This window comes from Barbus barbus (assembly GCF_936440315.1).
Source record: "Barbus barbus genome assembly, chromosome: 1".
NCBI lineage: Eukaryota > Metazoa > Chordata > Actinopteri > Cypriniformes > Cyprinidae > Barbus > Barbus barbus.
This window is the reverse complement of record NC_136729.1, coordinates 34,846,113-34,862,109: the sequence shown is the minus strand read 5'-3', so window position 1 is coordinate 34,862,109 and position 15,997 is coordinate 34,846,113. Positions and strand designations below refer to the sequence as shown.

At 41.0% G+C, this 15,997-nt stretch overlaps 1 pseudogene across 1 annotated transcript in view; it reads right to left on the bottom strand.

Annotated features, from left to right (window-relative positions):
• Positions 1–15,997, bottom strand: part of LOC306870258 (pyruvate carboxylase, mitochondrial-like) — a 373,186-nt pseudogene that overhangs the window by 301,028 nt on the left and 56,161 nt on the right. Inside the window, exons 5-10 of the transcript in view lie at positions 13,191–13,333; positions 12,500–12,684; positions 11,702–11,867; positions 7,993–8,138; positions 6,433–6,550; positions 5,257–5,408 (exon numbers count right to left, since the gene is read on the bottom strand). The product of the transcript in view is annotated as a pyruvate carboxylase, mitochondrial-like (transcript). The remainder of the gene's footprint in view (positions 1–5,256; positions 5,409–6,432; positions 6,551–7,992; positions 8,139–11,701; positions 11,868–12,499; positions 12,685–13,190; positions 13,334–15,997) is intronic.

Below are 15,997 nucleotides of genomic sequence, written 5' to 3'. Positions count from 1 at the left end.
AAGTGTGCTTTCTCCGGTTCTGAGAATCACTTATCTAGGCGTGGTGTGGGATTCGACCACGATGCAGGCACTATTGTCCCCTGCTCGGATCGAGTCGATCCTTACTACAGTCAGGAGAGTGCGAGAAGGCCAGTCACTCACTGTCAAGCAGTTTCAGAGACTGCTGGGGCTCATGGCAGCTGCGTCCAGCGTGATACCTTCTGGCCTGCTGTACATGAGACCCCTACAGTGGTGGCTCAAGACCAAGGGGGTCTCCCTGAGGGGAAACTCACTCCGCACTGTCAAAGTGTCACGCCGTTGTGTCCGTGCCTTCGACATGTGGAGGAATCCTTGGTTCTTGTCCCAGGGCCCGGTGTTGGGAGCTCCTTGTCGCCGCGTCTCGCTAGCGACGGACGCTTCCCTCACCGGTTGGGGTGCGGTCATGAGTGGCCACCCTGCCCGCGGTCTGTGGAGAGGTTGCCACCTGACGTGGCATATCAATCGGCTAGAGATGTTAGCGGTGTTCCGTGCACTCAAGCACTTCCTCCCAGACCTGAGAGATCACCACGTGCTGGTGCGCACCGACAGCACGGCAGTGGTCTCTTACATCAACCACCAAGGAGGTCTGCGGTCGTGCCCCTTGTATAAGCTGGCACACCAGATCCTTGTGTGGTCCCAGGGCAAGCTCCTATCACTGAGAGCTGTGCACATTCCTGGGCATCTTTATGTGGGAGCAGGCGTCCTGTCGAGACAGGGGCCGAGGCCCGGGGTATGGATCCTTCACCCTGAGGGGTGAAGCAGATGTGGAAGGTTTTTGGCCAGGCACAGGTGGACCTCTTCGCCACTCGAGAGTCAGCGCAATGTCCCCTCTGGTTCCTCCAGCTCCTCCGGGACTGGACGCTATGGTACAGACGTGGCCGAGGCTCCGTCTGTATGCCTTCCCCCCGATCGCTCTGCTCCCTGGAGTTCTGGCGAGAGTGCGCCGGGACGAGGTCAGTCTACTGTTAGTAGCACCGTTCTGGCCGGGCCGAGTATGGTTCTCGGACCTGATATCTCTCCTCGACGGCACTCCGTGGGAAGTGCCCGTCAGGAGGGACCTCCTCTCACAGGCCGGGGGCACCGAGGTGCACCCTCGCCCGGAGTGATGGAAGCTGTTGGTGTGACCCCTGAGGGGGCACAGCTCATAGCTTCCGGTCTGTCAACCGAGGTCTACGTGGCAGCTATTTCGTCATACCACGCCCTTACCGGTGGCCAGTCAGTGGGTAGACACCCCCTGGTTACACGTTTCCTCCGCGGTGCGCTGAGGCTGAGGCCTCCGGTACGATCTCGTCCCTACGTGGGATCTGGCTGTGGTTCTGGAGGCTCTGTGCAATGCACCTTTCGAGCCCATTCAGGAGATAACTGAGAGACTCCTCACTATCAAGACCGTTTTCTTATTGGCTATCACCTCTCTGAGGAGGGTGAGTGACCTTCAGGCCCTGACTACGGCCTCTATTCACTTTGCGCCCGGTTCGGCGAAAGTATTCCCCTACCCCCGCGTGGGGTATGTTCCGAAGGTCCCATCGGTCGTTCCACAGCCGGTCGTACTGCAGGCCTTCTGTCCTCCTCCCTTCGGGGAGCCAGACCAGGAGAAGCACAACCGTATGTGTCCAGTGCGAGCACTAGACGCATACATCCACAGGTCCTCCCTGTGGAGAAAGTCGGACCAGCTGCCCGTGTGCTATGGTCCGCCTAAGAGGGGTCTTCCTGCTACGAAGCCCTCCTCTTAGTAGGTGGATTGTGGGTGCCTTGGCTTTGGCATACGAGGCCTCTGAGTTCTCCCCGCCGGTGGGAGTCAGAGCGCACTCAACCCGAGGTGTGGCGGCCTCCAAGGCCTTCTGGGCAGGTGTTCCATGCAGGACATCTGCAACGCAGCTGGGTGGTCCACGCCCCTGACTTTCGTTAGGTTCTATGACCTCGACATCCGAGCCACTCCCGGCTCCTCTGTCCTTTCGTCCTGACACCAGGCAGGGACTTGTCAGTCTGGCGGCGTTGGTATCTCGTTCCCATATGCGTTTCGACGCAGCTCGAAGTTCCTGGAAGGGAACGTCTCAGGTTACGTATGTAACCATGGTTCCCTGAAGGGAACGAGATGCTGTGTCGCGTTGCCACACTTCCGGCATCCCTGCCAGCGCTTGCTTCATGACTTGAAGCTGAAGCCGGCTCCGCCGCACGTGCTTATATGCTTCCTGGTTGTGATGTCACCCCGCCCGTGACGCCTCGCCCTTGTTTGACTGATTACACATCATATTCAGAGCCTGGTCACGCTGAAGGCGTTCCCATATGCGTTTCGACGCAGCGTCTCATTCCCTTCAGGGAACCATGGTTACATACGTAACCTGAGACGTTATCTGTTTTTGCAAATAAACTCTTCATATAATGACAGAAATATAGCATTTATGATAAGCTGTTGCTGCTGTGTGATTAGGTATACATAAATCATGTAGCAGTTTTAGAAAGGTGGAGCTGGTGGAGGTGGAGGATTTCAAAGGAACTCCAGCTTACAGCGAACACAGAACCAACTATTGAAATGCTGAGCAAAAAATCTTATTAGCTGTAGAATCAGCAGAAGCCAATCAGCTTGTGCCATGCAGTAAGAAGTGATTGCTAGCAGACTGCAAGTTTTGTTACTAATCATTTATATAAAGAAAAACAGATAAGATAACATGACAGATACAGAGAAAGAGTAAGGGTGTTTTAACGCCTGGCCCGTTGTTTCGGAGCTGGCACGTTTCCCCCCTTAGCTCGGTTCGTTCGGGCATATGTGAACACGGTAATTGCGCTCAGATCCGCGCCAAAACAATCGGTCCGAGATCGCCTGAACGAGGTGGTCTCGGCTCGATTGAAAACGAACTCTGGAACAGTTCGGTTGTAGTCAGAAAGCAATCTGATCCAACGGACCAATGAACCAGGCTATATCACACTGTATAATGGGTAATTACGTAAGTTCTGTGAAAAGCAGTGCACGGTTGTGCACATCTTCGCCATTCAAAATCAAAGCGTGCCGTTTCATTTTATAATGCCGTCTTAATGCTCTTTGTAGTAGGTGCATTTTAATAATGTTTTGCCGACGAATCCTGGACTCCTGCTCAAAATGATAAATTAATAAATATATTGAAAGCTACAAAAAAATTAAAAATAAATAAAATAAAAACAACAATAAGTCCTCAAAGCTGTTAATTGTCGTTCCATCCTGACGTGTGTGTGTGTGTACAGTATGTGTGAGAGAGAGAGTTTGTTTGCCTCTCTTTCCAAATGAATCCTTAATTATCATTCCAGCTCCGTGGAACTTTGACCAATGAGAGGACAGTTTACTCGCACATAACTTGTATTAACAATTTTGGTCCGTTTAGAAACTTTGTCGTGTGAAAGCGAACCGCACTAACAATAAAAAGCAACATTGTAATAATTTTAATCCCTGTTTCGGAACAAAGCAATCGATCTACAGGTGTGAAAACATCCTAAGAGAGAAATTGGGCCCTATTTTAATTATCTAAGCACATGGTCTAAAGCGCACGGCGCAGGTGCACTTAGGGCATGTCCGAATCCTCTTTTGCTAGTTTAACGACAGGAAAAACGGTCGGCGCATGGTCTAAATGGGTTGTCCCTATTCTCTTAATGAGTAATGGGTGTGCTTTTGGGTGAGTTGCGATTGCGCCATGGCGGATTCGCTATTTAAATTTCCAGGCTGAACGTGTCTCCAGAGAGGAAATGGAGCTGCTTATGCGCAAACAAATAGGTAGGTTAATTCTGATACACACAATGACTATCCATTATGACATGTAGGCATTTTTATATTTATGTAGTCTACACAATAATATTATTTTACATTGTAATCCTTTAATTTTTAATATTTGGCATGTTTGTGTGCTGCTGCATGTCCCTGTGTGTGTAATAAGCAGAGTGTACGCGCATTGAGAACCCACCTATATGTGCATATTACTAACGCGCTCTTTAAATCGAGTCTGTCCTATGTTCTTCTATAACTGTTTGGTTTGGTTCAGCTACCAAAACAGACATCAGAAGACTACAACGGACAGTTAGGACTGCTGAGAGAATTATCGGTGCCCCTCTGCCCAGCCTCCAAGAACTTTACACCTCCAGAGTGAGGAAAAGGGCTAAGAAAGTCACTCTGGACCCCTCACACCCAGCTCACTCTCTCTTTGTACTGTTTCCCTCTGGCCGGCGCTACAGATCACTGAGCACCAGAACAGCCAGACACAAGAACAGTTTTTTCCCCCAGGCCGTATCCCACCTGAACAACACATAACACACCCCGGTACTGTACATCTGTAAATAACTCATCAAACCTTCATCTGTACATAGGACACATGCACATTCACAGTTCTGTCTATGGTCATGTCTCTTTTCTGTATATTTTTATTTACTATTGTTATTCTTAATTATTGTATATTCTCTTCATTAGTGTTCTTTATCACCTTAATTATATGTTGTCTGCACTATGTTTGTACTTTCTGTACTGGTAGCTCATAACTCCAAGACAAATTCCTTGTGTGTGCAAACACACTTGGCAATAAAGCTCTTTCTGATTCTGATTCTGATTCTGATTCTAAATAACAAAACAATATTGCTCCATTGACTTTAGACCAGGTTTCAGTTTATCAATGGCGCCTCAAAATAGCAAAGCGCCAACAATACACCTGAACACACCTCGTTTTCAGACCAGCACGCCCATGGGCGCACAAATGGGCGCAAATGCATTTGCTATTTAAACAACGTGGCACAGGACATGAAAATGGTAACTGCGTTGTGCTGAAACTAGCAAAAAACACTTGCATCATGCCTGGCGATGTTGCAGTGCAACACATATCTCCATAATGATAGACATGGGAGTTTACTACTAATAACTCATTGATCTCCATTTATCTGCCTCTGCTAAATACATCAATAAATAAATCAACGCATTCCTCTGTGACTAGATCTTTTGACAGAGCAGCACTGAAAACTAACATATGTTAATCATTCAGTACACACACACAGCAAAGGAGTCAAGAGAAATCTGGGCCTGGGTGCACATGCCTTGAGGGTGTGTGTGTGTGTGACCAGGCATAATGAAGTGTGAGAACTGAGAAGGTATTATAACCTTGAGTTGATTGACTCACACTGTCTAGAGGGGAGCACATGAAGGACATGCTAAGTATATAGCTAAGAGTATGTGTGTGAACTCTGGTCACAGGTTGCACGCGTCAATCATTCATGTTTTTGTCAGTATTGTACCTGTTTGGCCAGGTTGACTGAGTCTGAGGTCAATCTGTCTCTGAGGTCAGGGTCGAGCTGGGCAGCAGGAGCGATCTCTACCACTTTCTGATGTCTTCTCTGGATAGAGCAATCCCTCTCATACAGATGAATCACGTTTCCATAATAATCACCTGTGAACGAAAGCGAGAAAAATAAATATATGAGAGAAAGGACACAGAGAGATGTGAAGAGAAAGGTTTGTTTTCCTGATTTAAATGGGTTACTTCCACATCATATACTTCCCTATCATATGTCTCAATATACTAAATCAAATATTTTCTTAAGATATAAAATGAGATACAAGATATAAAAAAAAAATTATTTTATCACAAATAAGGAAATATAAGCATGAATTTTAATAAATTTTCTACTTTGGTTTGAGCAGTTGTTGTCATTATTGTCATGAAAAAATTGAAATGTATTATTTCTTTTCTCTAACCAATATGTTTTCTTGTGAATATTGTTTTAATTTGTGATCATTTAATTTTTATCTATACTGTGTCCTCAATTGCACTTTAATTCCGATAGTCTTACGTAGTATCCCTTTAGTTAAAAAAAGGAAATGATTTATCGATCTATCAGATAAAATATGTGATATTTGTATTATTGTTAAAACATTTCATCCTGTTATAGAAAATGAGAGAAAACAGGACAAGAAAGTTGTTTTAAAAACATAATCTCCTTCTAGTAAATATGCTTGGTTTTGTTGAAATGTAAGTTAATTATTTTGTATCACAGATATTTATCTACATATATATTTGGTATTAGATTCACATTGGAGGACAAGAAGACAGTCATAAAATCAGTTTATCTGAGAGTGAGAGAAAAGGAGAGAGAGAGAGCATGTGGTTGGAGTTCCCTGGACACACACAGAACCATTCTCTGTTAACAAGCCCAATTCAATTCCAGCTGTATGTTATCGACTATGAGCTCCGTTCCAGACGAGCAAATCACGTCTAATGAGCCAAAATACTCAGCTATAATGGCTCAAATACACCAGAGAGAAGCTAATAGATCATAGTAAGCGTAGCAAACAAGTATGTGTACACATTCTAGGGACTAGCAGACAAATTCTTATAATATCCCTCTCTGTTTCTTTTGTCAACACAAACACAAAATACATGGATTAATATACTCTTATTTGTGCTAATATACTATGAATTTGTACTTCAATGTGTCGTGGTTTCTCAATGAACTTCTCAACAAACAGAGCACCATTACCAAATGCTGCCAGTGCCACTGAATATGCTCGCTCATAATTCTCCTCTAATTCCTGTAAATAGGTCACAAAATTCACTGTTTTAATAATAAATATACTCATTGTATATACACTACTGTTCAAAAGTTTGGGGTCAGAAAGATTTTTCATGTTTTTGAAAAAAGTTTCTTATACTGAATTAATTTAATAAAAAAACACTGTAAAAATAGGAATGAACGGTAATTAAATATTATAACATTTAACTGATAAAATACAGTCGTCGTCGGCGGCATCCTTCCGTCTACGTGAGACGATGGTGTAGTTTCCAGAAACTTTTGTCCTATCTGCATTTCCTAGAGTGGCTGAAGAGACCAATTCTGGAATGGCAGTCTTTACCGCAAGTGCTGCAAGCGAAAGTTGAAGCCTGCTGGGGGTGTTTCTCTCTATCCTTCCTCCTGGTTCTCTTCTGGGCGAGGTTTGCGTTTCAATAGAATAGAATTAAAACCATGTTTTAAATCGAAATATTCTGAAGGGTGCTTTCGAGTGTGTCTAATAAACTATAAACTAATCTAGTAGAGAATAAAATGGCAATGATTTCTGTTCTTAGTGGAAGGCAAAACATCCACTAATGTCATTTGGTAAGCACTTAATTATTATCATGAAAGGTTGAGATTGGTATACTTTCATTTCTTTTCTGTGAAACAGCTGAAGTGAAAATGAAAATGACATGAAATGAAGTCTCTACAGAAACCATGACACACAATATTTAACACACTCTTTACAAGACAGTGCTTGTCCACTTATCTCACAGAGCCTGGTAGAAGGAGGTAATAAACATTAAACACTTTTCACTAGTGACAATAAATACAGGCAATAAATAAAACAAATGGACTATGTAGAATGAGCAATGTCAGTGTGATATAGTATTGCACTGGAGTAGTAATTGTCACATGTCTATGTCCACATGTCAAGTGGAGGACAATGAGCATCTATCGTACCATAACGCAATTGAACGCTGTCGTAAAATAGGCAGTATCCACTGACATAAAATAATCAATTTATGTTGTACACGTGCAGAAAATGAGGCCCATTAACAGTCGTGATCGACATGGTTTAGTTGGCTAGCCTTGAAACTTCACAGTTATCTGTTTAAGGGGAGAAGGGCACTACTGTCAGAACACAATGTCAGATTGAGTTTTTTTTTTATACAAGAGAAGGGTGATTTTGAATGAAAGGTGCCCTTGAGTGTAAAATAAATATGACGCAATTTTAAATAAATAAATAAATAAATGTATATGCAATTTTTCGATTTTAAAATACTTTCTTCTATTCCAGTTTAAATTGTACATTGTATACTATAAGTAATAAGTGTAAATGCTGTGGCATTGTGGCAATTGTGTCAATTTGGTGGCATATTTAGGTGGCTGGCCTGCTATCATCACAGTGACACATGATGGTTTTCTGATTCCCTGGTCATTTATTTTTTAGGCATTCATTGGGCTAGAAGATAAACAGACCTCATAATCTCAGACCACCCTCATCCCACGGCCTCCCCCTCCATATGCAGCTTTAAAGATGATGGGAAAGCTGTATGTTTTGGCAAATTCCTCAGCCTCTTGAAGAGATGAGATGGGAGCGTCTGTTCTGGGAACAACTGGAACACCTTCACACACACACACACACACACACACACACACGTTTGTTTCTGTGAATTGTGGGGACTTTCCATAGACTTCTATTACTTTTATACTGACCAAACAATATTTTCTATCCCCTAATACAGGGTTCCTAAAATCTTTCCCTGGTGGGCCAATCTGCTGCAGAGTTTTGCTCCAACCCTGATCAAACTCACATACCTGTGATTTTCTAATGATCTTGAAGACTCTGATTAGTATGCTCAGGTGTGTTTGATTAGGGTTAGAGCTAAACTCTGCAGGAGTGGGCCAGAATTGAGGATGCCTGCCCTAACCCAACCCTAACCCTAAGCCAGCCCCTTACAGAAAACCTGTTTGCACTGTTACACTTTCAGAGAAACATTATTTACAATTTTTTATATATATATTTTCCCTCGTGGGGACCGCAGGCCGATCCCCACAATGTCAAAATTTCAGGTTTTACAATCCTTGTGGGGACATTTGGACCCCACGATGTACAGTAGCATAAACAAGTGCATGTTTTGGATATAATTGGATATACGATTAATAGTCTTTACCTGCAATACAGAGTCATTCACAGGCTGCACACACAATAAGCTGCTTCATTACTGACAAATGATTGAAGACATTTGCAAGTTTTGTTTTCTACAATGGATTGTAGGTTAATATCCACCTCACACAGTGCTTTTTTTGTTTTATGTCTTATTAAAATATCCCTTTACTATTACTTATAAGTTTGCAATTTTGGCAATTGGGCATTAGCTTATAGCTGGCACACCGGCTTATATTGGCAAATGTTTTTAAGCGCTAAAATGCAACGGTGCACAAACCATAAGGCAAAATCTTGCATGTTTGGTATCGCTGGTCTCAGCAAGGATTCAGGAGTCTAAAAAGGTGACCCCGTGAAAATAAGTCAACCCCACCCAAAGTTATAAGCATGTGAATATTTGCTTTTAACCACTAGGTGGCGCTGCCTCAAAACTTCTCAGGCTGCTTCAGGGCAACGTTTTGATGACCAATATAAATAAAATATAGCATTTTACTACAAAATTCAACATGGCTGACATGGGAAAATTGGATATATTTAGACTCGGCATGATGCACCGAATGTACAGAGATCAGTTTTGTGATTTTTGGCCAAACCATTCACAAGTTATAAGCAAAAATATGAATTTTTCATATCTCCTGACCACTAGGTGGAATTTCACCGAAACTGCAGGTAGCATCAGGTCATGCTTGTTATAGCACACACCAAGTTTCGTCTCAATACACCAAACCCTTACGGTGATATAGCCTCAGATCCATTTTTGCGTGCTTTTCGGCGAATTCGTTAGTGTGATATTCGAGAACGGTTGGACTAATCGACTTGAATTCCATAACTTTTTGCCAGCATGCTCTGTAGATCATCTGAGCCAATTTTGGTGAGTATCGGACAAACCATCTAGGACGAGTTCGAAAAAGTAGGTTTTACGAACAATTGAAAATAGCGAAAAAACTAAACTTTATGATTTTAATAAACACCAGCCTAACACCATGTCTACACTGGGAATGAGAGGCATGATGCAACAAAAGACAATACAACCCATTAAAATCAGTGATACGGTCCACTTGTCTGTGGTTTAGGGTGAGAGCTACAGCAGCCTGGCAAGGCAGAGGACCAACTAGAGCAGATTAAACCAGGAAAGACCAGTAAAACACCTTCAATTTTTTTTTTTTTTTTTTTTTTTTTTGTCAAGAGTAATTTTTGCACCAAATATCATATTATACATAAATATACAAACAAGAAATCACTGACTCATAAAAGTTTGTTATACACACTGAAAGGACTTTTGTGGCCACATCATAATGTGAAGGACATGAAGGGTAATTAATTTTTTTCTTTAAATAAATGAAGAATTATGCAAAGAATTAGTGAAATGCAGCAGTATACATTGTAAGAGGAAGCATCTCCCATATTTCCCAAAGAGAAATATGCCTTTTTCTTCTTTCCTTCACACAGAAATATTAAATTCAACAGAATTGCTGTGTGAATTAACGAGGCAGCCTGTTCTCCATTTAATAATTCATGACATTCTTTAGAGGTTTTATAGATTTTTCAAGGACATGTAAAATAATGACGTTCATTGGGTTAAACACTTGAGGACTACTAGGCCTACTAGAAACGCCTAACAAGGATATATCATGCTGACAGACAGCCTTGACAGGTATTCATGTAAACAAAGCTGGCTAAGTCTGAAGTGAACGTGAAGTGAAAGTAACAGATGGGACAAACAGGAAATTTGTCAAATGGTCGGATCTGTGATTTACACCTTGCAGCGTAAATGCAGTAACAGTGTCATAATTTTTTTTCATTATATGGCCTGGTTTGATTTAATTTGATTTGCTGAGCGGCATATTTAGTTTTTTTTTTCTCTGTTTGTATCTGCTTGTTTGTGTTTGCGCATTCCAGACAGACTGTCAGTCAGTCAGATATATCCAGCTGCAGACAGAGCCATACGTGACAGCAGTTTCCAAATATCATTTTCAGTATGGAGGTTAGGGCAGAGCTGAGGAACACCTAAACTCATTGCACCACTGACCCTAACCCTTGTGGGGAAGTCGTGGCCTAATGGTTAGAGAGTCGGACTCGTAATCGAAAGGTTACGGGTTCGAGTCCCTGGCCGGTAGGGATTGTAGGTGGGGGGAGTGAATGTACAGCGCTCTCTCCACCCTCAATACCACGACTGAGGTGCCCTTGAGCAAGGCACCAAACCCCCAATTGCTCCCCGGGCGCCGCAGCATGGCTGCCCACTGCTCCGGGTGTGTGTGTGTGTGTGTGTGTGTGTGTGTGTGCACTTGGATGGGTTAAACGCAGAGCACCAATTTCGAGTATGGGTCACCATGCTTGACAATACGTCACGACTTTTACTTACTTAACAACAGTCCAAGAGTCCAAGAGTCTTAACTTCCAACTGTATCTGAGACTGGTCAAAAATTGCTGTCATGACTCTGCGGCTCTCCAGATGGATTAGTAGCAGAGATTTTTCAGTGACTCTTTCTGCCAGTTGTTAAGCCAGTATAGGTGATGACACGATATGGCTGTCTGAGTGATTCACTGAATTACATGTATTTTTTTTAACCTGTTTTTTCAATACACTGTGTTTGTTTACGAGTGAGTCATTGATTCATCCACTCAACCAATTTGTTCAAAAGCATGCAGTTTATTATGCTGTGAGTTAATTTCAGAACTATTTTTGTCGACAGAGAAAAAATAAACAAAGTAACAAAGACAATAATTTGCCTGCAAGAATTAGTTAAAAATTGAACCAAATATTAATAATATGAACAAATATTAGTAATTAATATTAAATATGAATAGTTTTCTTGTAGAAATATATAACTTATTGCTTGTTTTATTCTATACTTTTATTATAAAACTGCAGCTCCATTAACTGTAACACGTAAATTAATAATATAAATCTAGAGTTTCATTTTTATAGTGCAAGTACCCTGGTGCTAGGCTTGCCCTGGTACTGTTCACCCCACCCCCATGTAGAAAGGAATCTCAGGGGTAAAGAGTTTTTTTTGGTACCTGCTTTTATGGCCAGGGCATGGGCTTCCACTTTATCCCCCATCTTGTGCACAACCTCTCGGGAAGGACCAATGAATCTTACCCCGGTGTCAGCACAGGCTTGGGCAAAGTCTGCGCACTCTGATAAAAAGCCATAACCAGGGTGGATTGCATCCACATTATTTTCCTGAGAGGGAGAAAAGCACAAGCCGAGAAAGACAGAAGGGGCAAGAGATAGAAAGACAGAGAGAAATAAGAACAGAAAGAAAAAAACATTAGTCAGGGATGTGTATGTGGCACAGCAGTCAGGACTAATTATTCTGATGCTGGAAAATACTAATTTCATTAAAATCCCAATCAGAGAGAATTTGAAATGCCCCTCTCTCTCTGTTGGCTGACTGTGTGCAACATGGTAATTGCATTGGAGAAAGACTAATTATTCTGAGGCCGTCTGCTGAGGTTAGAGACGATGATGTTGGCTGCTTGTTCGGTTTTAATACGGTGTGGTGTTGTGTGTGTTATGCTTTGTGTTTATGCATTATTAGTGCATTGTTGTGGTGGCTAAGCTGCTGGTTTGAGAGATGAGCTGCCTGTGGCATAATGAGAGAGTTCGCCAAAGGATCTGAATCTAGCTGGCATCTCTGACACTGTTCCAAAAAAACAGGAATGGATCTATTTGAGCACCATATAGTGAAGTGCTGATGTGAATACTAAGCACCGGAAGAGATGTGTTTATTGTACAATGCAGACAGGCCGTCGTTCAGAGAGTGACAGATAAGGTGAATCACAGTCTGACGGATAGATATATAACTGCCTAACCTTAGCCACTTTGATTATGTCGGGGATATGGAAATACGCTGCAACGGGGGACAGGCCTCTGCCAATGAGGTAAGCCTCATCTGCCTTCTGTCTATGCATCTGCCCCGTGTCCTGCTCTGAATATACAGCCACTGTACGGATCCCAAGCTCTGTGCATGCACGAAACACTCGGATAGCTATTTCAGCTGATGGGAGAGAGAGAAATGATTTTAAAATAAGAAAAAAATTTAATTATTGAAATGTGTGAAGTGTATACTGTGGTTAGTGTAAGGTAGTGCTAGTTCACCCCGAAGTGAGCCCACAACTGTCAGTTCCTCAAAGGGCAAGGCAATGACAGTTGCCATAAAAAAATGATTGAAAAGGGGTGTATGGAGATCATCATATTTGGGGGTACATGGCATTAAAAAGTTTGAAAACACCCGCATCTTATGAGGCCATGCGTTAGCTTGCAGGTTTGAAATGACAAGTGAGTGAATAAACAATAACACAAGGATCGGATGAGTAAATAATGACAAGACGGTGGGTAAATAATAAGTAATTCATTTTCTTGCTGAAAATTAATTTATAATGCAGCACTCCTGGGCCTGTGAGTATTTAGATTTCCAAAGCACTAATCCAGGGATCAGGCTTTCACTTTCCACGGTCTTTTCACTGTGTGCAAAATATTTAATCTCGGGATTACAAGTTTTACCTCTGTTTGCCATCATGACCTTTTTGATAGGTCGATACTCCAGGCTTTGGGGAGACAAGTGGGCAGAACGACAAAACAAACCCATTCTCCTTATGAGCAGGATGCCCATTTTCCCTCTGGACGCTCCCAAATGTAGGAGTATCCTAGAGAAATAGGAAAAGATAAAGATGAACAAATCGCCCAGGTTGTAGTTAGCCTTCATAAATCCGTTTTAAAAATACGTACGAAATCGAAAATGAATTATCTGTACACACTTTAAAATGGACCAAGGCTTCTGATGTCTTTCTTCACCAAAATAATAAGTCAATTAAAATTTTACGAGCCACTATGTATTTCAAAACTTTAATTTCCACAGATTATGTCTATGCTTTCCACATTGTTCTGAAGCTGCTGTAGTGAGGGACTGCTGCCATCTTGTGGTCGTCAATTAAACTGTTTTATCTTCCAAAACTACATGCGTCTTTCCATGTTGGTGTTGAATTAATTGTGTCTGTGTGAGAGAGCATTCATTAGTGCGTCCGGACTCCGGGTATCTTTATCCTAGTGTTTTAAATTAAAGTGGGCACACAACATTAATCTAATCTCACGGCCACCCTCAATATACCAGTTATATATTCAGAACAATTATCATTAAATATGCTGCTTGATGAATTACAGAGAGGGCTATAAATATAAATTTGGGGCAAAACAACTGAGCGTCCGTGGCAGCAGAATTTGTAGATGTTCACACACGTGTATCAGTCAATTTGAAGCCACAGACAATCGCAAACTTGATGTTTTTCTCTCTCCCACAAACACAACACAGTATAGTTACACCTTCTCGGATCCGTCATTGCAGAGACACAAATGCTATTCTACGAATCACAAATCAAGAAACTCGTACACTCACATGTTTTGCTACTATTGCTGCAGTGAATATGGTGCAAAACACATCCACACACCTGCATCACAAATGTGAAGTCACGGACGAATTTTGTACATCCACAGATCAGTATGTGCATACTTGCATTGAGATTTGCAGACTTGTACAATGTTTTCTTACACACACACATACAAAAAAAAAAAAAAAAAAAAAAAAAAAAAAAAAAATATATATATATATATATATATATATATATTTTTTTTTTTTTTTTTTTTTCTTCTTTTTCTGAAATCACTCACCGTTATACTGTACAATATATTTGTTTATAGTTTAAATATTAAATGAGTTTAGCTCCAACCCTGATAGAACTCACCTACCTGTAGCCTTCTAGTAGTCCCAATCAGTGTTGGGCAGTAACTAGTTACTAGCAACTTAGTGTATTTTTGCAGTAACTATAGTGTAACTAATTACTAATAAGATTTCAGTAATAATATTACAGTTACTATCCATAAAACAGCTTAGTTACTTTTGATGCCTCATCCCCGCTGATTTAAAATCCAACAATCAAATAATTCCTAGATTTATTTTCATAATTTTCATCACTCGCACATGCATGTGATGTCTCCAGTGCAGAAGGCAAACTTGGAATATGGAGAAGCTTACATTCAGCAGATGGAAATATTGCATTATATTGATTTTGTCAGGAAAAAATATGATCTGAACACTGTTGTGTAAGTGGCTGTACTTTTCTCTGGCTTTACATCCCACCCACATCCCTCCGATCAACATGCGCTACATTATATCACTATAATTCAAAATATTTTAGAAAAATCAAACAGTTTCTTACAAACTTATGTGATTTGATAAAATGCATAATGAAATGTATATGTAATGGAGAAGTTACAATTAGCTTAAAGCTGCACATGACAATTAATGAGACTGATACTGACATTCAAGTAGAAGTGTTGTATTAATAACTATTGAGTATTTGTAATAACTTCTGACTGCGATCCAATGTGGATTTTGGTCAAATGATGAGGCAGAAATATGTTATTACTAACAGTCTAGAATAATTTTATGTGGAAGACACACAGTTACAACTTCTGTGGGGCTTGAAGAAACAGTAATGTAACTAGTGTAACTAATTACTGTTGCCATAAAGTAACAAGTAAAGTAAGAATATTACTTTTGAAAGGAGTAACTAGTAATGAGTAATATATTACATTCTTTGAGTAACTAGACCCACACTGGTCCTAATTAAGTTAACTGGTAGAGGTGTGTTTGATTAGGGTTAAAGCTAAACTGCAGGACAGTGCCCTCCAGTACCAAGTTTGCCCATCCCTGCTTCAACTCACAAAGAGGCTTCATAAAAGATAAACCCGTTAATTACATAGATAATTATGAGAGTGTCATTTACAAGATGATTAAATATATTTGTTAATATATTTTAAAAATGATAAACAAATGTACAGTATAACAGTGAGTGATTTCAGAAAAAGAAAGAAAATGTACCTTTATTGGTATTTGCTGCTGTCCGCTCCGGAAGATGCTCACAGCTTTTTATTATTATTTTATTATTATTACCCCCTGCTCGTTCGGGTGCCAACAGATAGGCACCTAAACTACACTGTAAAGAGATTGCTGTACATTTTACAGTAGTTTGATATATTATTACTGTATTCTCATTTAAAATATTATTCCTGTATTGTCAAAATTAGTACTGTTCAGTTTATTTTCATTTTTTACCTGTATACAACAATCTAATTGCAGTACAACACTATATACCATATTATTTTACAACCCCATAAAGAGTACAATAACTCATTAGCATTTGTATTTATAATATTCTTTTTAATTGTTGAGCATGTTCTTTTTTAAAATACAAATGACAAATCTTCATCTAGCTGAAAAAGGTCATCACCACAGTCCCCTGGGGACTGTATCT